The sequence below is a fragment of the Zalophus californianus genome, chromosome X (assembly GCF_009762305.2).
Source record: "Zalophus californianus isolate mZalCal1 chromosome X, mZalCal1.pri.v2, whole genome shotgun sequence".
NCBI lineage: Eukaryota > Metazoa > Chordata > Mammalia > Carnivora > Otariidae > Zalophus > Zalophus californianus.
In genome coordinates, this window is record NC_045612.1 from 335,638 (window position 1) to 361,238 (window position 25,601).

Sequence of the window (25,601 nt, forward strand, 5' to 3'; positions counted from 1 at the left end):
ATCGAAAGTGAGTCAAAATAATGAGTAGCAGTTTTGCAAAAGAACAAATAGGGGTAGAGCATATGACAGAAAGAATTCCAAGGCAAAAGTATGAAGACATTTGCTTGTTTTGTTGATCCTGACTTCTACAGACCGTCTCCTTTATCATCACCGTCTGACATTAGGCCAATTATTTTTCATCTCTAATAACTGCAATACTGCTGTTTCTCATTTTTCAATGTCTGTACATTTGTTTGTTCTTCCTCTAGATTTTTTCTCCCTCTATCCTGGATTTCCGTTGTATTTTTTGGTCCTTTTTGTAATATGTGTTGTTCTTGAATTTTTACATGCATAGGATGTGCATTCCTAATGACTCGTTCCCTTCTAGTAATGTTCACTGTTTTAAGCACTGTATGTGGACTCTGGATTCAAATAGCTCAAATAAATTGGGGGGAGTCCAGCAGTGAGTAGTATGTGACTTAAGTTCAAGAAAGTGGTGCAAGGAAGTGGAAGAATTTTTGTTCCAGAAAACCTCAATAAGCACTTATAATTAGGTTTGTTCCAGAAAACCTCAATAAGCAACCTCCTAAGGGGGAAGACTCCGGAGGAGCGCTGAGAAGGCAAACAAGGAGACCCAGGTGTCACACGCAGTGTATTTGTATGGGTCCGTCTATTTTCCTCTCCGTGCCTGTGGCTCCAAATCTGTTAAACGAAGGCAAGGAGCACCCCATCGCGACCCTTCTGAATCAGAGGTTCTAGCACGCCCCCGCAGCGGCCTCGGTCCAGGGCGCACAAGGCGCCCACCGCACAGGGCCGGAAGAAGTGGGGCGGGGCCTCTAGGCTGCTGGGCCCGAACGGACTGGGGGAGGGGAGCCCGGGGCCGATAGTCTCTGGGAAAAAGCAAAAGGCGGGCGCGAGGCTGCCTCCCAAGGCTCTCTTTGCTTACAGTTCCTCCCGTTTTGCTGAGTTGGGAGTCGCGACCTCCAGCACAGGTGGGTCCAGTCCCATGGATCGGGAAGGGGGGCCTTTGGTGGGTGCGGTGGTTGGGTTTGCCCAGACGCTCGCTTTAAGGCCTGGCGCGGGGGCGAGGGGGACGGCTCCCACCGCGTCTGCTCAGCCCCAGGGCGGTGGTACTTACCCTAACCCCTGTAGAGGAGGAGGCCACTCGTGCCTTGCCGCAGGGCTGTCGTCACGCCTTATGCCAGTTGCGCGAAGTCGGCCTGGAGATCAGTGCAGGGCCAGATGGGCCTATAGCGCTCGGGAAGACCCGGAGGAGCTGGAGCAAGCTCGCGTTGGGACTGACGCCCAGCGTACATTGTTTCAAACTCGATCGGACTTCCCCGCCCTGGGTCCGTCACTGACTTGGTATCTAGCTTTTCAGAGAGTGGCTAACCTGTTCAAGCTACACTGCTTGGCGGTGGAGTGGAAGGTGGAACTCGGCTGTCCGCAAGACCTTGCAGCACTGTCTTTCGTTATAATATCCACTAGTGTTCTCTGCCCAGATTTTACCCTTTGTCTGCCCCTCCTGAGCAAGAATGCCTAGCAAGAGTCGGGAGTAACCGGGCAGGGCATTGGAAAAGTTAGTCGAGGAAGTGCTCTCCATTACTAAAACAACTCTGAAAAACCTTTTAAACATTTTTAACTACTAACTGACCTGAAAGCTAGAAAAAAACGTTCATTCATTCAGTGCCTTAGTTGAATGTCAGCTCTGAAGAATGCTTTTGTGAATGCTTTACTGTTAAAGATTTTAACCAGACGATTGACCAAAACATTATGTGTTGAATGAACATAGTACACTGCCCAGCAAAAGTCTCATCATAAAAGACTTGGGTAATTTAACTGTTAACCAATCGCTGAAAGAAAAACTTCAGCTTTCATATGTAGGAACACTTGCATAATCCATTCCCAATAGCACTTTTAAACAGTTTCTTCTTAGCTGGTATTGCCCTTTCAGGAAGCACTATAGTAAAAATTACATACAGTTTATTTTACACTAACTATAAAGACAAAGACTTATCCACACTATGGACCAACATCGTGTCATTCCAATTCCATCTCATTATGGAACTGCTTACAGTGGTAATGGCAACCCTATATTATGCACTGTAATCTTCACAACCATGAGAGGTGAATGTGTTTGTCATCAGACTTAAAGGGATTATACTCTACCCTGGTAACTAGTATGATGAAGGGAATCTTTGAGGGGTTCGTTGAGTCCGGGGGGCATCCTTTGCATGCCCCATGTCATTCTTATTTCTGGGAAATCTGCACTGGGACAGATCACTTCCTGGTTTTGGTATCTGTACCAGAAACCGCAAGCAGTTCTGTATCTCTGCTTGTCAGCCTTGGGAGAAGCAATAAAATAGCCAAACTAACACTTGGTGTCTGTACAGTGTTTCTGGCAGTTGTATTTTTTGCCTGCCAGGATGAGGGTGGGGGGAGGGCTGGATTAATAAACCTCTTTGGTATGAAGAGTCTCTTTGTGACTGAAGCCAAAGTGAACATAGATCCACCAGTTGGGTGCCCATTATGACCCTGTTTCTACAACACCAAACGTCCTCTGTGCTCACATGGGCTGTACAGTCTGCCACTCTGCCCTCATGTAAAGAATTTACAGGATAAGAGGCTCTTGGCAAAACGCGGTCTGTGCCACACCTGCAGGTTCTAGGCAAGGACTGCCTGATAGGAAGGTGGATGTTCTTCTGGACATGGGACCTGGTGATTTCCCAAACAGTTGATAAAGTGAGAGGGAAATTGTGATAGACTTCTGCTGAGCCGACCTTGAGGGTGAGTTTAGGACTGGCTGTTTGGCAGGCACCGGTGAATGCTTTGTTTGGCTGTATTTCTACTCTATTCATTTATTCTTTCACTCCAAAGACAATCAATGAATGCTTACTCTGTGCCAGCATGCTGATCCACTCACTGAGATTAGCAGCAAAGGAAGACAGTAAGTTTGGGAGGAGAACAGGAATTCCACTTTAAGCATGCTAAGTCGGAGCCATCTTCTCTCTTCCGGATTCCCAATATAGAATCAACTCAAAATCTTGCCACTTCTGCTTCCTGAATATTTTTAAACCTATCCACTTCTCTTTGCCCCCATTGCTACTCCAAATTTTGAGCCAGCAGCATTGTTTTTTATTCATTTATTTAAAATTTTTTATTTATCATTGAAGTGTAGTTGATATACAATGTTATGTTCCTTTCAAGTGTACAACATATTGATTCGACAGTTCTATACTTCACTCAGTACTCGGCAAGATAAGTGGAGTCACCATCTGTCAACACACAATGGTATTAAACTAGTATTGACTATATTCCCTATGCTGCACTTTTCAGCTCCGTGGCTTACTTATTTAGTCACTTAAAAAACTTTTTTATTTTAAAAGATCCAAATCATTGCTTGACCCTCAGCCCTCATGGGAAAACCAACACTCCTATCATCACCACAGCAACAACAACATACAACAGCCCAATGAACTCTCTATGATCCTTGATAGGTTGTGAAAAAGATGCACTTTCTCTTTTCTTTTCTTTTCTCTACTGCCCAGAGTGTCTTTAAAATTTCTTGTATTGAGACAACATGGATGGACCTAGAGCGTATGGTGTTAAGTGAAATAAGTCTGACAGAGAAAAACAAGGACCATATAATTTCACTTATATGTGGAATCTAAAAAAACAAAACAAAACAAACACAAAAACAAACAGACTGTTAAATGCAGAACAAAGTGGTGGTCGCCAGAGGGAAGGTGGAGGGGGATGGGCAAAATAGGAAAAAACATTGTATTAAGGTATAATTTACATACCGGAAAATTGACCCATTTTAAGTGTAAACTTCAAGGATTTTTAGTAAACTTATTGAGGTCACAAACATCACTGTAATCCAATTTTTGACATTTCCATCACCTAAATAACATCTCCCTTGCCCATTTGCAGTTAATCCTTATTACTGCCCCTAGCATTGGGCAATGTAATCCTTTTATGTGTCCATGGATTTGCCTATTCTTGGACATTTCACATAAATGGAATCATACAGTGTGTGGTCTTTTGCAACTTGCTTCTTAGCATGATGTTTTCAAGGTTCATTTATATTGTAGTATGAATCAGTACTTTACTTTTGATGGCTGGATAATGTGCTACTATATGTATATACTACATTTTATTTATTCATTTGTCAGTTTATATACATTTGGTTTATTCCCACCTTTTGGCAGTTGTGAGGAAGGCTGCTCTGGGCATTCAGGCACAAGTTTTGGACATGTTTTCAGTTCTCTTAGAGAGTATATGTCTAGGAATGGAATTGCTGTTCCATCTACTTTGAAAATCTGTTGTTTAGTGTAGCCACCTTTGTTAATTCTCTGAGCTCGATCTTCTGGATACCTTGCTGCAGCTTCTGCATCAGCCCTAGCTGCTTCACCTTGCACTTGGATGTCATGGAAATGGCTTCTTTCCTTCAACCTCATGAACCAAGCTCTACTAGCTTCACACTTCTCCTCTGCAGCCTTCTCACCTCCCTCAGCCTTTACAGAACTGAAGAGCATTAGGGCCTAGCTCTGGGTTAGGCTTTGGCTTAAGGGAATGTTGTGGCTGGTTTGATCATCTTTCAAGATGACTGCAACTTTCTCTGTCAGCAATAAGGCTGTTTTGCTTACTTATCATTTGTGTGTTCACTGGAGTGGCACTTGCAATGTCCTTCGAGAACTTTTCCTTTGCCTTCACAACTTGGTATCTGTTTGGCGCAAGAGGCCTAACTTTCTGCCTATCTCAGCTTTCAACATGCCTTCCTCACGAAGCTCAATCATTTCTAGTTCTTGATTTAAAGTGAGAGACATGCAACTCTTCCTTTCATTTGAGCATTTAGAAGCCATTGTAGGGTTATTAATAAGCCTAATTTCAGTATTGTTGTGTCTCAGGGAGGCCCAAGGTGAGAGAGAGAGATGGGGGAATGGTTGGTCGGTGGAGCAGTCAGAACACACATTTATTGCATTCACTGTCTTCTGTGCGTGCAGTTCATGGTGTCCCAAAACAATTACAGTAGTAACACCAAAGATCATTGATCACAAATCACTGTAAAAAATATAATAATAATGAAAAAGTTTGAACTATTGTGAGTGACACAGACACATGAAGTGAACAAATGCTGTTGGAAAAATGGCACTGTTAGACTTGCTTAATGCAGGGTTTGCCACAAACCTTCAATTTGTTTTTAAAAAAATGCAGTATCTTTGAAGCACAATAAAGAGAAGTGCAATAAAATGCCTATGCCTGTATTGGTGGGTTTGGTTTGCTAACATCTTGTTGAGGAATTTTTCATCTATATTCATTCGAGACATTGCATGGTAGTGCAATTTCTTCCCTTAAGATGTATTTGTCTTGTTTGATGTAAGATACCAGTCTCATAGAAAGAGTTGAGAAGAGTTTCTTTTGTTAGATGTGTATTTTACACGTTTCTGCTTATTATGTCTTTCTGATGAATTGACCCTTCTTCTATCATTATGAAATATCCTTCTTTTTCTAAGCATAACTACTCCAACTCTTTTATGGTTGTCATTTGCATTGTATACATCTTTTTCACCCTTTTATTCTTTCAACCTATTTATTTCTTCACATCTAAACTGGGTAAAATGTAGATGGCGTATACTTGGATTCTGTTATTTTATCCAGTCTCACAGTCTTTGTCTTTTGATTGGACTGTTTGATCTATTTATATTTATCATAATTAAAATTACTGTAATTAAGTTAACTTATTGTGATTGAACTTTTGATGTTTTTTACTGTAATTTCTGGAGTTATTTTTTATTAACTACCCTGGGAATTACGATATGCATGTCAACGTAATATAATCTACTTTAGATTAATAATCATTTAATTCCAGTAACACAGGGAAGCTTTGCTCCTCCATCCTTTGTCCTGTTAATGTAATATGATTTACATCTTAATATATTGCAAGCCCAACAATATAGTTTTTAAATTATTGTTTTATGTAGTTGCTCTTTAAAAGAAAAAAGAAAAAATGATGTATATTCTCTTTTATGTTTACTTGCATAAATACCTTTACTAGTGCTTTTTATTTCTTCATGTGGATTCAAGTCAGCAACTGGTATTTCTTTTTAGACTAAGGGCTTCCTTTAGTATTTTTTATAAGATAGATCTGCTAGCAATGAATTCTCTGTCTTTGTGTGTAGTGGAATTTCTTTATTTTACCTTAATTTTTGATGGATAGTTGCTGGATATAGAATTCTTGGTTGGCAGGGCTTTCTTTTTCTTTTAGCATTTTGCATAAGCCATTCTACTGCCGTCTGGCCTTCCCTGCATTATGTAGCCTCTGATGCCTCTACTCAATTTTGTTGTTGTTGTTATTCTTTCTTTTTTATTTTTTTTTTTTTTACTTTAAAGACTAGCTTCCTTGGGGTCAATTAGACAAATATATATTAATGATCAGCCAAAAGTTATTCAATGTTGTGTTTAAACTCCTTGTGTCAGGGAACGTTTAAATCACTTTCTTAGAGAAAACATAAAGTTGCATCTTTGTTTTTTAAGTTCACACTGACAATCTTTTTTTTAATTGGTATATTTAGGCCATTCATATATAAAGTGACTATTGATATTTTTAGATTAATATTTACCATTTTTGTTAATATGTCCATATGTTACATTTCCTTTGTTTACTTCTCCCTCTTTTTCTGCCTTAATTGTGCATTTTATATGATTCCATTTTATCTCCTTTCTTAAAATTTCATTACACTTTTTTAAGTTTTCTTTAGTGCTTGCCCAGAGTTTGTGATATATGTATTTTTCACTAATCTGAGCCCACCTCCAAATAAGACTATTCTGCCTCACATGTGGTGCACAAACCTTATAACAGAATATTCCCAATTCTTTCCTCTAATCCCCTATGATTTTTCTTCCAGTCATTAAATTTTTTTATGTTGTAATTACCCACCACATTGTTACTTTTATTACTTAAAACTATTATTTTTTAGAACAATTAAGAATAAGAACACTTAAAATGGGGCGCCTGGGTGGCTCAGTTGGTTGGGCGACTGCCTTCGGCTCAGGTCATGATCCTGGAGTCCCGGGATCGAGTCCCGCATCGGGCTCCCTGCTCAGCGGGGAGTCTGCTTCTCCCTCTGACCCTCTGACCCTCTTCCCTCTCGTGCTATCTCTCATTCTCTCTCTCTCAAATAAATAAATAAAATCTTTAAAAAAAAAAAGAACACTTAAAATATTTTTTACCTTTATTCCTTTTCTGATGCCCTTCTCCTCTGGAGACCCAAGTTTCTGATACATATCATTTTCTTCTCCCTGAAAAGCTTCATTTAATATTTATTGCAGGAGATAACTGCTGGTGATTGGATTCTCTCAGTTTTTGTTTGTCTGAGAAAATCTTTCATTCTCCTATACTTTTTAAAATTTCTTTTTATTTTTTCATCAGTTTCAGAGGTAGAATTTAGTGATTCATCAGTTGCATATAACACCCAGTGCTCATTACATCAACTGCCCTCCTCAATGCCCATCACCCAGTTACCCCATCCCCCTACCCACCTCCCCTCCAGCAAACCTCACTTTGTTTCCTAGAGTTCAGCATCTCTTATGGTTTGCCTCCCTCTCTGATTTCATCTTATTTTATTTTTCTTTCCCTTCCCCTGTGTTCATCTGTTTTGTTTCTTAAAATTCCACATATGAGTGAAATCATATGGTATTTGTCTCTCTGACTGACTTACTTCACTTAGCATAATACCCTCTAGTTCCATCCATGTCATTGCAAATGACAAGATTTCGGTTTTTGATGGCTGAGTAATATTCCATTGTATATACATACCACATCTTCTTTATCCATTCATCTGTCAGTGGACATCTGGGCTCCTTCCATAGTTTGGCTTTTGTGGACATTGCTGCTATAGACATTGGGGTGCAGGTGCCCCTTCAGATCTCTATGTTTGTATCCTTTAGGGTAAATACCTAGTAGTGCAGTTGCTGGGTCATAGGGTAGCTCTATTTTTAACTTTTTGAGGAACCTCCATACTGTTTTCCAGAGTGGTTGTACCAGCTTGCATTCCCACCAACAGTGTAAGAGGGTTCCCCTTTCTCCACATCCTCACCAACATTTGTTGTTTCCTGACTTGTTAATTTTAGCCATTCTGACTGGTGTGAGGCGGTATCTCATTGTGGCTTTGATTTGTATTTCCCTCATGCCTGGGAATGTTGAGCATCTTTTCATGTGTCTGTTGGCCGTTTGGATGTCTTTGGAGAAATGTCTATTCATGTCTTCTGCCCATTTCTTGACTGGATTTTTTTGGGGGGGTGTTGAGTTTGATAAGTTCTTTATCGACTTTGTATACTAGCCCTTTATCTGGTAAGACATTTGCAAATATCTTCTCCCACTCTATAGGTTGCCTTTCAGTTTTGTTGGCTGTTTCCTTTGCTGTGCAGAAGCTTTTTATTTTGACAAAGTCCCAATAATTCCTTTTGGCTTTTGTTTCTCTTCCCTTTGGAGATGTGTCTAGCAAGAAGTTGATGTAGCCAAGATCAAAAAGGTTGCTGCCTGTGTTATCTTCTAGGATTTTGATGAATTCCTGTCTCACATTTAGGTCTTTCATCCATTTTGAGTTTATTTTTGTGTGTGGTGTAAGAAAGTGGTCCAGTTTCATTCTTCTGCATGTGGCTGTCCAATTTTCCCAACACCACTTGTTGAAGAGACTGTCTTTTTTCCATTGGATATTCTTTCCTGCTTTGTGAAAGATTAGTTGACCATAGAGTTGAGGGTCCATAACTAGGTTCTCTATTCTGTTCTATTGATCTGTGTTTCTGTTCTTGTGCCAATACCATATTTTCTTGATGATTACAGCTTTGTAATACAGCTGAAGTCCGGAATTGTGATGCTGCCAGTTTTGGTTTTCTTTTTCAACATTTCTGTGGCTATACAAGGTCTTTTCTGGTTCCATACAAATTTTAGGTTTGTTTGTTCCAGCTCTTTGAAAAATGCTGATGGCATTTTGATAGGGATTTCATTGAATGTGTAGATTACTTTAGACAGCATAGACATTTTGACAATATTTGTTCTTCCAGTCCATGAGCATGGAATGTTTTTTCATTTCCTCGTGTCTTCCTCAGTTTCTTTCATAAGTGTTCTATAGTTTTTCAGAGTACAGATCCTTTACCTCTTTGGTTAGGTTTATTCTTAGGTATCTTATGGTTTTTGGTGCAATTGTAAATGGGACTGATTCCTTGATTTCTCTTTCTTCTGCTTCATTGTTAGTGTATAGAAATGTAACTGATTTCGGTGCACTGATTTTATATCCTGCAATTTTGCTGAACTCCTATATCAGTTCTAGCAATTTTGGGGTGGAGTCTTTGGGTTTTCTACATAGAGTATCATGTCATCTGCAAAGAGTGAAAGTTTCACTTCTTTGCCGACTTGGATGCCTTTTATTTCTTTTTGTTGTCTGATTGCTGAGACTAGGAGTCTAGTACTATGTTGAACAACAGTGGTGAGAGTGGACATCCCTGTCATGCTCCCTGACCTTAGGGGAAAAGCTCTCAATTTTTCCCCACTGAGAATGATATTCACTGTGGGTTTTTCATATTTGGCTTTTATGATATTGAGGTATGTTCCTTCTATCCCTGCACTGCAGAGAGGTTTTATCAAGAAAGGATGCTATATTTTGTCAAATGCTTTTTCTGCATCTATTGAGAGGATCATATGGTTCTTGTCCTTTCTTTTATTAACGTGGTGTATCACACTGATTGACTTGTGGATGTTGAACCACACTTGCAGCCCAGGAATAAATCCCACTGGGTCGTGGTGAATAATCCTTTTAATGTACTATTGGATCCTATTAGCGAGTATCTTGGCGAGCATTTTTGCATCCATGTTCATCAGGGATATTTCTCTTTAATTCTCCTTTTTGGTCAGGTCTTTGGTTTTGGGATCAAGGTAGTGTTGGCCTCATAGAATGAGTTTGGAAGTTTTCCTACCATTTCAGTTTTTTGAAACAGCTTCAGAAGAAAAGGTATTAATTCTTCTTTTTAAATGTTTGGTAGAATTCCCCTGGGAAGCCATCTGGCCCTGGGCTTTTGTTTGTTGGGAGATTTTTGATTACTCATTCAGTTTCTTTGCTGATTATGGGTCTGTTCAGCTTTTTTATTTCTTCCTGTTTCAGTTTTGGCAGTTTATATGTCTCTAGGAATGCATCCATTTCTTCCAGATTGCCTAATCTGTTGGCATATAGTTACTCATAATATGTTCTTATAATTGTTTGTATTTCTTCAGTATTGGTTGTGATCTCTCCTCTTTCATTCATGATTTTATCTATTTGGGTCCTTTCTCTTCTTTTTGATAAGTCTGGCTAGGGGTTTATTGATCTTATTAATTCTTTTAAGGAACCGGCTCCAGTTTCATTGATCTGTTCTACTGGTTTGTTGTGTTTCTTTGTGTATGGTTTTTTGTTGTTGTTTGTTTTGTTTTTTTACTTCTGTGTCATTGATTTCTGCTCTATTCTGTATTATTTCTTTTCTCCTGCTGGATTTATGCTTTATTTGCTATTCTTTTTCCAGATCCTTTAGATGTAAGGTTAGGTTGTGTATTTGAGACTTTTCTTGGTTTTTGAAGAAGGCCTGTATTGCTGTATACTTCCCTCTTAGGACTGCCTTTGCTGCATCCCAAAGGTTTTGAACTGTTGTGTTTTCATTTTCATTTGCATCCATGTATTTTTTAAATTCTTTTTTTATTTCCTGGTTGACCCATTCATTCTTTAGTAGGAATCTCTTTAATCTCCATGTATTTGTGGTCCTTCCAAATTTTTTCTTGTGATTGACTTCCAGTTTTAAAGCATTGTGATCCAAAAAGATGCATGGTATGATCTCAGTCTTTTTGTACCAACTGAGACCTGATTTGTGACCTAGTATGTGATCTATTCTGGAGAATGTTCCGTGTGCACTCAAGAAGAATGTGTATTCTGCTGCTTTAGGATGAAATGCTCTGAATATATCTGTGAAGTCTATCTAGTCCAGTGTGTCATTCAAAGCCCTTGTTTCCTTATTGATCTTCTGCTTAGATGATCTGTCCATTGCTGTGAGTGGGGTATTAAAGTCCCCTACTCTTATTGTATTTTTGTCAATGAGTTTCTTTAATTTTGTTATTAATTGGTTTATATATTTGGCTGCTCCCATGTTAGGGGCATAAATGTTTATATTTGTTAGACCTTCTTGTTGGATAGACCCTTTTATTAGATATAATGTTCTTTTTCATCTCTAATTACAGTCTTTCATTTAAGATCTAGTTTGTTTGATATGAGGATGGCTACTCCAACTCTCTTTTGATGTCCATTAGCATGATAAATGGTTCTCGACCCCCTCACTTTCAATCTGGAGGTGTCTTTGGGTCTAAAGTGAGTCTCTTGTAAGCAGCGTATCAGTGGATTTTCTTAAATCCATTCTGATACCCTATGTCTTGTGATTGGAGCATTTAGTCCATTTACATTCAGAGTAATTATTGAAAGATATGACTTTAGTGCCATTGTATTACCTGTAAATTTGCTGTTTCTGAATATTGTCTCTGTTCCTCTCTGGTCTTTGTTACTTTTGGGCTCTCTTTCCACTCAAAGGGCCCCTTTTAATATTTCTTGCAGGGCTGGTTTAGTGTTCATGAATCCTTTAGTTATTGTTTGTCTTGGAAACTCTCTTTCTTTCTTCTATTCTGAGTGACAGCCTTGCTGGATAAAGTATTCTTGGGTGTATATTTTTCCCATTTAGTATGTTGAATATATCATGCCAGTCCTTTCTGGCTTGCCAGTTCTCTGTGGATAGGTCTGCTGCCAGCCTTATGTGTCTACCCTTGTAGGTTAGGGACCTCTTCCTATCTCCCAGTGTGCTTTCAGTATTTTATCTTTATCTTTGTAATTTGCAAGTTTCACTATATTATGTTGTGATGTTAACCTATTTTTGTTGATTTTTAAGGGGAATTCTCTGTGCCTCTTGGACTTGAATGCCTGTTTCCTTCCCCAGATTAGGGAAGTTCTCAGCTGTAATTTGTTCAACTAAATCTTTTGCCCCTTTTCCCCACTCTTCTTCTCCTGCAACTCCCATAATACAGTTATTATTTTGCTTTATGGACTCACCGATCTCCCTAAGTCTGCCTTCATGATTGTTAAGGAAATGAACATTTATGGATACAATGATGATTCAGATGATTTCAGATGTTTAGATTTGAGGCTAATTCCTGCATTAAGTCATTCTCCCATATCTTCTTTTGTAGGTAGAAGTAAGCAATAGAATAATTTTTAGGATCATTAGATAACAAACTAGGCAGGGAGCTATATGTATTTAATGATTTCCCTGTTAAAATCCACTTCCAAACTATTCTGCTTCATGTTCACACAAGCAATTCTTCAAATAACAAATCTATTCATTTAGAATGAATGGAGTGGATCAATTTAGAATTATTCATAGGCTCAGTTTTCTATATGGGATTAGAAAGGGACAGGAAGAAATTTTGGAGGGTGTTGGACATGTTTATCATCTTATCCTGGGAGTGATGACTTCATGTGTAAAACCCAATCAAACTGCATATTTTAATGATGTGCAGTTTATTATATATCAATTACTCCTTGATAAAGCTGTAATAAAATGTACAAACCTCATCTTCAAATTTTGTTAAATATATATATTTTTTAAATTTTATTATGTTATGTTAGTCACCATACAATACATCATTAGTTTTTGATGTGCTGATCCATGATCCATTGTTTTCATATAACACCCAGTGCTCCATGCAGTACGTGCCCTCCCTAATACCCATCACCAGGCTAACCCCTCCCCCCCTCCCCCCCTCTAAAACCCTGTTTGTTTCTCAGAGTCCATAGTCTCTCATGGTTAAATATATTTAGAGAAGTTCTCTGTAATTCTTATCCTTGCTCTCTAAAGGTAAGGTATTCCCCCACCAGTATTTTTTAATATGATATGCCTATGTATAGATTTTTTTCTTTTTGATATTTATCGTCCTCATTCTCCAAGTTTCCTGGATCTGTGGTTTGGTGTTTGTCAATAATTTTTGAAAACTCTTAGCCATTATTACTTCAAATATTCCTTCAGCTTCTTTCTTTCTTTATTTCCTGCTAATGAGTTTGGGAGGTTTCTCTCTTGAGCTATCTTTACATTCACTGATTCTTTCTTTGGCCATGTCCAGTCTACTGATGAGCCCATAAAAGGCATTCTTTATTTTTGTTACAGTGTTTTTTACTTCTAACATTTCCTTTTGATACTTTTGTAGAATTTCCATCTCTGTTTTCATTTACCAATCTGTTCTTGAATATTGCCTACTTTTTCCATTAGAGCCCTTAACATATTAATCATATCTGTTAATGCAAAACTCTTTGTCATATCTGAGTCTGGCTCTGATGCCTGTCTTGTATCTTTAGACTGTGTTTTTTTCTTGCCCTTTAATGTGCCTTTTAAATTTTTTGTTGAAAGCCAGGCATAATGTATTGTGTAATAGTACTGACATAAATAGCCTTTAGTATGAAGTTTTGTTTTAATCTGGCTAGGAGTTGGGCTGTGTTTAATGTTTGTGGTAGCTGTAGGTGTCAAAGTCTTCACATTTTACTAGTGTCCTTGATTTTTGTCTCTTTGTCCTTGGTATGCCTTAAGGACTACTTACCAGATAGAGTCTGCATCTTGCATATCTTTCATTATAATCCACTCTTATAATACTGAAGTCTGATGGCATGGTGGTAAAGGGGATGCATTCTATAATCCCATGATTAAATCTTAGTTTTATAGTGGGCCTGTGCCCTGGGCTGTGTCCTTAACAGCATTTGATAGCATCTCTCTCTTGGTAAGACAGAAAGGCTTAAGAAGGCCCAAGTGAGAGAAATGCCCTTTCCCCAGATGGAATAAGTCCCTGATAAAGTCTTTTCCCTTGGAGAGCAGGTCTTTGTTATAGAGACAGCTCTGTTTGGAGAATACTCTGTTATGGACAATGCAGTGTTTACTCTTCCCCTCCCCTGTCAGAACTATGTGGGAATTGTTTTGGGTCCTATACCATAAGAACCTGGTGTGGGATTCATGGAGGTAAAATCCCATGAAAGTGTGGGTTCCCCCTTAAGACTGTGATCCCAGAAGTTTCTCCCACTCAGGGTAGTCCACACAGCCTCCAGCAATTCATCAAAATTACCATTTAAGTAAATGGAGTTTCTGCTCCAGGTAAATAGATCTTGGCTCTGCCTCTCTAGATTTGCCAGTCTCTCCAGATTTTGGAGTGGCAGTTTGCCCTGCAACCTCAGTAGTCTAAGTCCAAAAAGAGCCATTGCTTTTCAATTTGATCAGCTTATTCTTATTGTGAGGATGGGACTGATGACTTCCAAGCTCTTTACATGTGAGAGCTGAAACCAAAAGTCTGATGAGTTTTTTAAACTATGATCTTGTAGCTTATCTGGCTGATTCTCACTTTTAGGGCTGTAAAACCATCTTTTGTAACTTTCTTCAACCTAACCAGAAGTAAAAGCCCTGGGCTTGAGTGGCTTTTAAAAAAAAATTTGAGTATAGTTGACACACAATGTTACATTAGTTTCAGGTGCGCAGTATAGTGATGCAACATCTCTCTCTGTACTGCTATGCTCACCACAAGTGTAAGCTACCGTGGGTCACCATACAGTGCTATCACAATATCATGCTGTATTCACTGTGCTGTGCCTTTTATTCCCATGACATAGTCATTCCATCACTGGAAGCCTGTATCTCCCCTTCCTCTTCATCCATTTTGCCCATCCCCCACTCCCCTCCCCTCTGGCAACCAGCAGTTTGTGCTCTGTATTTGCAGGTCTGATTCTGATGCTTATTTTTTGTTTATTCATTTTTATTTTTTAGATTCTACATATAAATGAAATCATATGAAATTTGTCTTTCTCTGTCTGACATTTCATTTACCATAATAACCTCTAGGTCCATCCATGTTGTCCAAATGGCAAAATTTTTATCTTTTTGTGGCTGCATAGTATTTACACACCGTATCTCCCTTATCCATTCGTCTATCTGTGGACACTTAGGTTGCTTCCATATCTTGACTATTGTAAATAGTGCTGCTATAAACATAGGGGTGCATATATCTTTTCAAATTAGTGTTTTAGTTTTCTTTGGGTAAATACCCAGTAGTGGAATTATTGGATCATATGGTTCTATTTTTAGTTCTTTGAGGAACATCCATACTGTTTTTCACAGCAGCTGTACTAATTTGCATTCCCACCAGCAGTGCACAAGAGTGGTTCCTTTTACTCCACATCCTCCCCAACATTTATTATTTCTTGTCTTTTGAATTTTAGCCATCTGACAGGTGTAAGGTGATATCTCATTGTGGCTTCAATTTGCATTTCCCTAGTGATACTGAGCATCTTTTCATGTGTCTATTGACCATCTGTATACCTTTGTCTAGTCAGGTCTTATGCCTTGGCTTGGGTTTTAATGCTTCCAGGAGCCTGGGCTTGACTGTTAATGCTTGCAGAAGGCCTTGGGTCTTTGCAAGTCATAGAATTGGGATGAAGAACCCCAAAGGTATACACATCTGTGAAAGTATCATTTAGCAAAATCCACCAACAGAAGAGTGATGCATTAAATTTTTCTGTCTTGGCCTAGGCTATGGGTGAGCCTTAATTAGGATGTGGGTTCAAATGCCTGTAACAAAGACCAAAAATGGAATTGGAAGAGTGGAAGAAATGCAGCCCAGAGAAAACTTTGGTGGCCTCACCTAGTTCCTCAAAGAATCTCCGGTTCTGAAAGACTCTGTACAGAACTGGTCACTGCAGCTGGCCAGTGTGGCACATCTTCCACCAAGGGTCTGCTCACCCATGAACACCAGATTCCTGAATACACATTATATATGTATAGTAACTATATATGTTTATATAATAGGTTTTATACATATATGTAAACATGTGTAAATTTTATATATAAAAGAATAAACATAATATTTATTAACATGTAATAAATACTTATTATAATAAATATTGATATATATTTAAATGTAGTCTTAGAGTTCTTCCAGAGAAAGAACTCCAAAAGAAACCTGCTTAGAGAAATCTGCAAAAGGTGTGATGTTAGAAAACTACTTGATATAAATGAGATGGCTAAACAATAGGAAGATGCATAAATTCAAGCTGTAGTGAATATGTAAGACTCAGGAAATATTATTCCATGCTGCTTAACTAAGGGATTTAAAAGAAATAAAAAAGCTTCAGATAACCAAGAAATCATAGGAGACATTTGGCATACATTTGATGGTGATCTGTAACTATGTTTACCTGTAAATCTAAGAATTAATGATGGTGATGAAATGAGAGAATAGAGGCAAATATTTTACACTCTGAAATATAGATATTACAGAAGCAACAAAAATGGGTGTAGAAGGAAGATATCTTCATAGATATTAACTAGGAGTAAGAAGATATAGGTTTAGGATGCCTGGGTGGCTCAGGCGGTTAAGTGTCTGTCTTCAGCTCAGATCATGATCCCAGGGTCCTGGGATCAAGCCCCACATTGGGCTCCCTGCTCAGTGTGGAGTCGGCTTCTCCCTCTCCCTATGCCCCTCCCCCCTGCTCATGTGCTCACTCGCTTTCTCTCTCTCAAATAAATAAAGTCTTTAAAAAAAGAAAATATAGGTTTAAACTAGAGGCTGGGTCAGAAAGAGGGAGAGGCAAATTTCATTATGGCTCATGAAGGACATCAATGGAAAGGATCTTTAAAAGGAGGATGAAAGTTTATCTGATACAATCCCAGCTTAGAACCTTTGCACTGGCCTACTTTACACCAGATATCTTCATGACTTAATCCCTCTTTGTTCAAAAGTCATCTTTCTCAATGAGGTTTACCCTTACCACCATATTTAAAACTCCTACTACCTCCAGCATGCCCCTTTTTCCTGCTGGATTTTTTTATAGCTCCTATCATCTTATAATGTATTATGTAATTTACTTATGTATAATTTTTATCTTTAATCATCTGCCTTCTCCCACTAGAAGATACACTCCATGAAAGCAGGAATTTTTGTCTCTTTTGTTCACTTATATATCCCAAGTGCCTAAAATACTGCCTGGCACAAAGTTGGCACCCAAGAAATATTTTTTAAATGAGTTGATTAACTAATTAGTTAAGAGTCTCAGGGAAGTTTTCTTCAATGATTTGATTTTTAATCTTAGACCTGCAGAAAGAGTAGAAAGAATAAGAGGGAGAACATGGTAGGCAGAGGAAACAACACATGTAAAGATCCTGAGGTCGTGGGGCAAGATGGAGCCAATTTTGTAAAGCCTTGAGTGCCATTGTAAAGAGATGACCCAGTTCTTTTGCCTGCCCTCAAGGAGCTCTCAGCAAATAGGAGGAAAAAAATAATTAAACAGGTGATTATTATACATGTTGTAAATGCACTAATAAGGGTATGCACAAAGAACGATGGAAACATTGACTAGGCAGCTATTAACTCTTCCTAGGGCAGTCAGGAAGATCTTACAAGAAGGTGACTTTCGAGCTAGGTCTCAGGCAGGAGAGTGATATGATGAAAGTGTTTTAAGAAGATTAATCTGGCAATAGTATGGAAAATGGATTGGAATATGGATGGACCAGAGGCAAGGAAACCATCTAGTCTATGGCAGTAGTCCAGGTATGAGGTGATGAAGGCATCTATAGGAATGGAAAAAGAAGGACAAATCTGAGACACATTTGGAAGGAAAAATTGATGGGAGCTAAATGGATTCTTGGCTTTAAGCCTTCAGGAGGTAATGCTTCTTCCTTAGTAATAACCATGAAAAGATTCAAATTGACCTATTATGTAATTGCCTACTCTGACTAGAATTTCTAGCTATGGCTGTTCTCCAAAAGTTTCTGTTATTGTGATTGATACTTGTTGGACCTTAATTTACATTAAGATGATTTTAGACTCTAAAGGTTGGGAAGCTCTCAAAAACATAATTTTGACTATGAAACAGCAAATTATTCTATTAAAGGAGAAATGAGGGAAACCATGGGACCACATAGGAAGTTTTACAATGAGCTCATAGTTCCTATTTTAAAAGAATAATATATAAAAGATGGAAAAGAAGGATGAATATAACAGGTGGCATGTGCCTAAAGGATTAGTATTTAGAAGCATAAGGCCCAAAATTACCTCAAGCTTATAGAAATAGATATTTGCAAAGACAACAAGAACAATATTCTGACTATGTTCTCAGAAAGAGAAAGTATATGTGTCCTGACATGGGTAAGCTATAACTCAGATGATATCATTACACTACCCTCAATGATCAAAGGAATTAAGGAGAATAGGAGAGGTGCTTTATGACTGGATTTATGTAAAACTTCTAAGGGAGAATTTTCAGTCTACTAATCTGTAAACTAAATGTCTCCTGGTTAGATTCTAGAACAGATTTCAAGTAAGTGTGTATTTAGAAAATTACAGTTATCAACAAAGACATTCCACACAGATGTAATTTTTATTTTTAAAAATATTATTACAGATAATTTATGGAAATGTGGCAGACATAATGTACATAAATGAATGAATGAAATTTCAGCAAGACTTTAACAAATCTTTTATGAAACCTTTGAACAAGAATTATAAACCTATGTTGATGGGTTAAATAATTAATACAATTATGTATTAATTAAATTACCATACTCAAGGACTGATTAGCAGACTCTAGGCAAAGGAAGAGTTTTTGCTGGCCTTCTACAAAACCTACCTTTGGCTTGACCTCAATATTTTTATTACTTAAGTGAAGATTTACAACAGACATCCTACCAGATTTAAAGAAAATATGAAGTTGGAAGAAAAATAATTCAAATTTTATTTGAATTCCCACAGATATTTATGGAGTTTTACAAAGTACTAGGAACTGTGCTAAGTGTTAGAATGCAAAAATTAATGATACATATGTCTTCCTATTAAGGAGCATCCAAGTATTACTAGGAAGAAAGACATAAAAACATGTAATTTCATCAAAAGGTATGAAGAAGGAAGATAGAGACATAAACAGAATATTATGAGAGAACAAAAGAAAACTAGTTCATTCTGGGAGTTTAGGGAATAATTTTTAGATGAAATGATACTTCTACTGATTCTTGAAATATGAATAAAAGGCAGAGTAAGAGGGACTTCTAGTTTGAGGGAACAAAGGGTATGAACATGAGTTTTTTAGAATCAGGAAAGAGTATAGTGAGTCTGGAAGACAATAAGCAATAAAGTACAAGGAGGAAGTGAGGCTGAGAGGTAGCTCAGGACCAGGTAACAGAAGGCATTATATAACATGATAAAGTAATTGGACTTTACCCTGAAGGCCTTAGGGATCCATTCAAAGGGAATGACATACCAACAACTCTGTTTTAGTTCACTCTTCCTATAGCGTGCAAAATGGTTTGAAGGGAGGACAAGTGTGTATATGGATAGATGAACTAGAAGGCTATTGCAGTCTTTGAGTGAGAAATAATGGTGGGCTTTGAGAATGTGGCAAGTAAAGCTGTAATGCTTTGTCAAGTTTGGGAATGATGTAGGAAGTAAAAGTTATGATTTGATAATTGCCTGTAGGGTAGAAATTTTAAAGAGGAGGTATCAAGTTCAAAGTATAGATTTCAGATTGAACCAGTTATAGAACTTACTGGATGGTACTAGAACTGACTGTGAAGAACACTGTGGGAAGAGCCAGTTTAGGTATAGTAGGTATCAGGATACCATTAAAAGGTGCTTCATGAGGACAGGAATATTTGTTTTGTTTACTGATATATTTCTAGCACTTGTAAAACTGCCTGGCACCTAGTACATATAAATGTCTCATATACTTGTAATAGGAGTCCTAGGAGGAAAGGAGAGAGAGAATGAAGATTCAGAAGCATTATTTGAAGAGATGATGAGTAAGAGTTTTCTAAAAGTAATAAAAGCATTGTATGATTTTGCTATTGCTACATACCAATTTTCCAGAAACTTAGTAGATTAAACCCATACCCACTTATTAGCCCACAGTTCTATAGATCAGAATACCAGGTATGGCATGACTGGGTTCTTTGGTCAGTGTATTAAAGGCTGAAATGAGGGTATTGGCCAGGCTGCATTCCTTTCTGGAGGCTCTGGCTAAGAATGCACACATCCAGCTTCATTCAGATTGTTGGCTGAGTTCAGTTCCACATGACTGTGGGACTGAGGTTGCTGTTTCCTTCTTGCACGCCATCTGTTTGTCACTCTCATCTCCTTGAGACTGTATGCATTACTTGCCTTGTAGTCCCCTCCGCTTTCAAAACCAATGGAGAATCTCCCTGACAGCAAATCTCTCTCTGGCTTCAAACGTCTTTCACCAAAAAGAGCCCTGACCCTTTTAAGGGATTGCTGGTGTAGGTCAGCCCAGCTAAGGGTCTTTCTTAAAGTCCTCTGTGCCATATACATTGCCTCATCACTCAAGTGAAATCCCATCATATTCATACTCTAGGGGAAGGGATTATAATTTGGCAAGGGTCACCAGAAGTCATTTTAGAATTATGCCTATCACAAGCATCAAATCATATATTCAAAAAGTGCTGTAACAAAGAAGAATAATACAAAGAAAACCTAAACTAGCTGTATTTTGTAAAAACTGCTAAAAAATAAAAAGAAGAAAACATAAAAGCAGTTGGAGAAAAAAATGTATTACCTTACAAGGAGCAGCAATTAGATTGGCGTTGACTTCCCAACAAAAACAACATGAAGATATTGGATGATATCTTCAAAAATGCTGGAGGAGGTAACTTTCAATCTAAATTTCTGTATACAGTGAAAATAGCTTTCAAAAATGAAAGTAAAAGAGGTGTTTTTAGATGGTCCAAAACAGGGAATCTGCCACTAAACTCCAAAGGAAATACTAATGATCTTCAAGCAGGAGCAAAATGACCCCAAATAAAAGATTGGAGCTATACGATGGAATGCAGTATAATGGCGAGGTTAAATATGTGGGTAGATCTGAATGTCCATTGATTATATAAGACAAAAATAGTAATGTCATGTCATGTGGGATATGTGTGTGTTAATTAAAATATATAACAGTAGTTGTGGAAGGAGTAGAAATGGAGTTAATAATAATTTTCTAATTTGCATTATAATTTAAGGAATCAAAGATACATGTTGTAAGCCCTAGAATAACTCCTTTTTAAAAACCAGTAAAAGAGTGTATAATTAACAAGTAAACAAAGGAAGAAATGGAATAATACAAATTACCTAATCAGTGCAAAACAAAGCAAGAGAGAACAGGCAAGACAAATAGAAAGCAAACATTGATAGCTAGAGTTAAATATATCAATAATTATGTTAAGGGGGCGCCGGGGTGGCTCAGTCAGTGAAGCATCCGCCTTCGGCTCAGGTCATGATTTCAGGGTCCTGGTATCGAGCCCCACGTCCTTGCTCAGCAGGGAGTCTGCTTCTCCCTCTGCCTCTGTCTGCCGGCCCCCCCCCCCCGCTTGTGCGCTCTCTCTCCCTCTCAAATAAAATCTTTAAAAATAATAATTATGTTAAATGTAAATGAACTGAACACATTAATGAAATGACCAAGATTATTAAACTTTAAAAAACAAAATATAACTGCTATTTGTAAAAAACACAAGTTAATTGTAAAAATATAGGAAGATCGAAAGTAAAAGGGTGGAAGAAATATACAATGCAAACACTATCCAAAAGACAACAGAAGTAAATATATTAATGACAAAGTTGACTTTTTTTTCTAGGAAAAAGGGAGTACAGCTACCCCCTTTTCAGGGCTTCCCTTTTCAGGGGTCTTTCCACCACCACCTGGTGCTGTGTAGTGTGCTTGTCAAGAGACGAAATGATTACTGAGTCCAATAATTTGGAACACAGACAAGCCCGAAGCGGCTGCACCGCCTATAGCACTATAGCAGGAAGTGCAGGCGCGGGTGAGGCCCCCAGTCCGGTGGACTCTCGGTTTTATTATCGTATCGGAGAATGTAAAGTATGCGGAAGCAAGGAGGGAAAAACAACTCAAGAAAGCAATCACGTGAGGGGCAGCAGGGAACTGTGTACGTGACTATTAGTATGGATCCTAGTGAGCCATTAACTAGAGGGCTGCAGGGGATGGGAGAACTGACCTCAGCAGGCCTATCTTATCCACCATCATTGCTGTTTTCAGCGTGTACTGTTTTCAGCGCAGACCAATGGTGGGAATAATTGGCTTTTGCCACTCGCATAGAGCTGTTGCCATTCATGCGTGTTCCTGTTCTTATTGTCTCTTACCCGCTGAGGTCTTGCTCTCCCACCACCTGGGATCTCGTTCAGTGCCAGTTTTATCTGAAGCTGCCTTCAACAAGCAGCCCTACTTCAGGTGTATCTTGATTTCCTCATTAAATGTTTACTGAGGATTTGAATCATTCTGATAAACTATATCTATAAAAGTACCAGTAGCCCCAGATTACATGGTAACAGGATCCCTGTGTTGCCTAACTTCAAAGATTGAACTAATATGGAAATCTCAGGCTCTAAAGTCAGTTAGTAGAGAAATACTCAAAGCGTAGGAATCTTTACTAGACAGAGATGTATTTTGTAATATCCTTTTTATGCACACAGAAAAATAGATGATATCCTGAGCCATAAAGCAAGTCTCAAAAACCTTAAACACTTACAGTTATACTGGTTTTTTGTTTGTTTTTGTTTGGCCACAGTGAAATGAAGTTAGAAAATAATAATGAGAAAACTAGAAAATCTCCCTAAAATATGTAGTAGACTTTTAAATAACCTGCAGGTCAAATTTTAAAAATCACAATGTAAATTAGAAAATATTTTAAACTAACTGAAGAATAGAAATATTGCATATCAAAATTCATCACAGGGAGGATTTTTATGGCAGTCAAAAAGTGAAAATATGCTGTATAATCCTATAATGATGGATATGTGTCATTATACATTTGTCCAAACCCATAGAATGTAGAATACCAAGAGGGAACCCTAATGTAAATTGTGGACTTTGGATGATAAAGATGTGTAAATATAGGTTCATCAGCTGTAACAAATGTAGCACTCCGATGGGGGATGTTAATAAGCATGCAGCCTATGCATGTGTGGGGAAAGGGGTTATATGAGAAATCTCTGTCTTTCCCTCAATTTTGCTGTGAATAAGACTTCTCTAAAGAAATAAAATCTTTTTTTTTTTAAAGATTTTATTTATTTGACAGAGAGAGACGCAGCGAGAGACGGAATACAAGCAGGGGGAGTGGGAGGGGGAGAAGCAGGCCTCCCGCGGAGCAGGGAGCCTGATACGGGGCTTGATCCCAGGACCCTGGGATCATGACCTGAGCTGAAGGCAGACGCTTAACGACTGAGCCACCCAGGTGCCCCAAAAGTCAGATCTTTTACCCACTAAGATCTGAACAGATTGCCAAAGAAGATATACAGATGGCAATTAAGACTAGGAAAAGATGTACAACATCATATATAATTAGAGAAATGCAAATTAAAATAATGAGGTATCATGCACAACTATTAGAATGGCTAAATTTTAAAAACTGACAATACCAAGTTATAGCAAGGATGCAGAATAGGAGTTCTGATTCATTGCTGGTGGAATGCAGAATAGTCCAACTACTTTGGATGATAGTTTCAGAGTTTCTTATAATGTTAAATATAGATTTAGCATGTGACCCATTAGTACCACTCTTAAATATTTACCCAAGTGACCTGAAAACTATCAAATGCACAAATGTATTTTTGTATGTGTGTATAGAAGGTTGGAGATTTCAACTGTGTGTGATCTGGAAGTTGGTCCTCCAAACGGTTTATTGTTGATGAGGTTTCTTGAAGGAATGGGAATGACAAATATTGAGGAAAGGAGGCTTTCACTTTTTATTTTATATATTTCTGTGTTGTTTTGATTTTTCTTTCCTTTTTTCTTTTTACACATGAGCAAATTTTATTTTGTAAGTAAATACAAAACAATGAAACACTTCTACAAATAACGTAGATCATGTGGAGTCCTCCCAGTTTTCCCAGGCATAGTTAACTGCTTTCTCCTTTGCACTTTTTCACTGTACTCTGTGTTTACAAATATCATAAGTAGTAGTAGCTTCACCCTTTGTCTTTCTTCTCCACTAGACTGTGAGCTTCTTGAATGGTGGCTGCGATTGCAGACTTATTTATGTTTATTTTCCCAGTACTTAAGAAAGTACCTGTTATACCCATGCTCGGGAATATTTGTTTGGTGAAATAATGAAGAAATGAATAAATATGCTTGCTTAAGACTGTTTTTTGGGGGGAGTAATCCAGTGTAAAGGGAGAAGAGTATTTGATTAAAAATTGAGCATTAGACCAGGGGTTGGAAAAATTATACTTTGAAGGACCAAATAGCAAATATAGTAGACTTTGCAGGCCATATATGGTCTTGGCTTCATATTCTTTTTGGTTTTGTTTACAACCCTTTAAAAATGTAAAATCCATTCTTAGCTTGTGGGCTATATAAAAATAAGCATGGGCCATAATTTGCCAGCCTCTGTCTTAGATGATACCTGTAGGTAGGAGGTTTGGAAACGAGACAATAGAAAACATAAATGTAACCCAGATATCAGCAGAGGCCTCCCTATGCTCTGCTCCTTGCCTGCACCCATAAAATCTCAATAAATTTGACTTTAGTTCTTGATTTCCTAGCCTATTATTCTGGAACCCTCCCCAAGTCATCAGCATATTCTCTTACATCTCTAGCTATGGCCTTTCTGTATATGATTGGTGTCATCCCACATCAGCATGAAATTCAGTCCCTTCATCAGCTTACACCACACACACACATGCACATATGCACTGAAAATAAGCATTTTATGGGTTTAGTGACCTTAAGGAGTTACTGAGAAGGTTCACATCAAGCATTGTACAGCTTTTCTGCAGGTACATGGCTTTCTCCCTCTTTTCCCACAGGACAAATTAATTCTTTTAAAGGTATTATGCAAATGAAGTTTTTAAATTAATCTTCCTGAAACCATAACAGTGAAGGAGTCACCAAATCTAAGCAGGTTTATCAAGGTACTTTTACCAACAGATACATGTTATCCCTAACATTAAATATTATAAAAATGAGAATAATAGCTGCTGACATATATAGGCCTTACTATGGGACAGACACAGTTCTAAGTACTTTACTCTTCATACTAAACCCATGAAATAAGTATTATTATTATCCTCATGTTACATAATGGGAAACCGGAGTCACTGAGAGTTTAAGTAACTTGTTCACAATCACACATAATCAGTGAAAAAAGAAGTTTCAAGAAGTCATGTGAGGGTGATTAATAGTGTCACAAGTGGAGAGGCCCAGAAGGATGAGATCTGAAAAGCAATTCTTATATGTGGTTGGAAGGTTAAAATTAATGAATTTTTAAAGAACCACTTCAGTTAAATAGTATGATCGAAGTAAGATTACAAGGCATAAAGTAAGAGTAGCTGGTGAGAAAATGGAAGTAATGGTTATGGACCACTTATGCTCAGTTTTTCAGAATTTTTCCTTTGTTTAATCCTCTATAGTTGAGATAATTAAATCTATTCTTTCATATAGTTACATCTGTAGTATTATTCCTACAACCTCATAAAAGTTCTTTAATACTGTTACTGACTCTCTCTTCTTATTGTCAAATATTCT

At 37.9% G+C, this 25,601-nt stretch overlaps 1 protein-coding gene across 3 annotated transcripts in view; it reads left to right on the plus strand.

The window, feature by feature from the left end:
* The first annotated feature begins 842 nt into the window (after positions 1–842).
* The window catches only part of TMLHE (trimethyllysine hydroxylase, epsilon), a 143,870-nt gene continuing 119,111 nt past the window's right edge, over positions 843–25,601 (plus strand). For all 3 annotated transcript variants that reach the window (XR_004819832.1, XM_027608875.2, XM_027608876.1), the window contains exon 1: positions 843–971. The gene's annotated coding sequence lies outside the window, so the exon portion shown is untranslated. The remainder of the gene's footprint in view (positions 972–25,601) is intronic.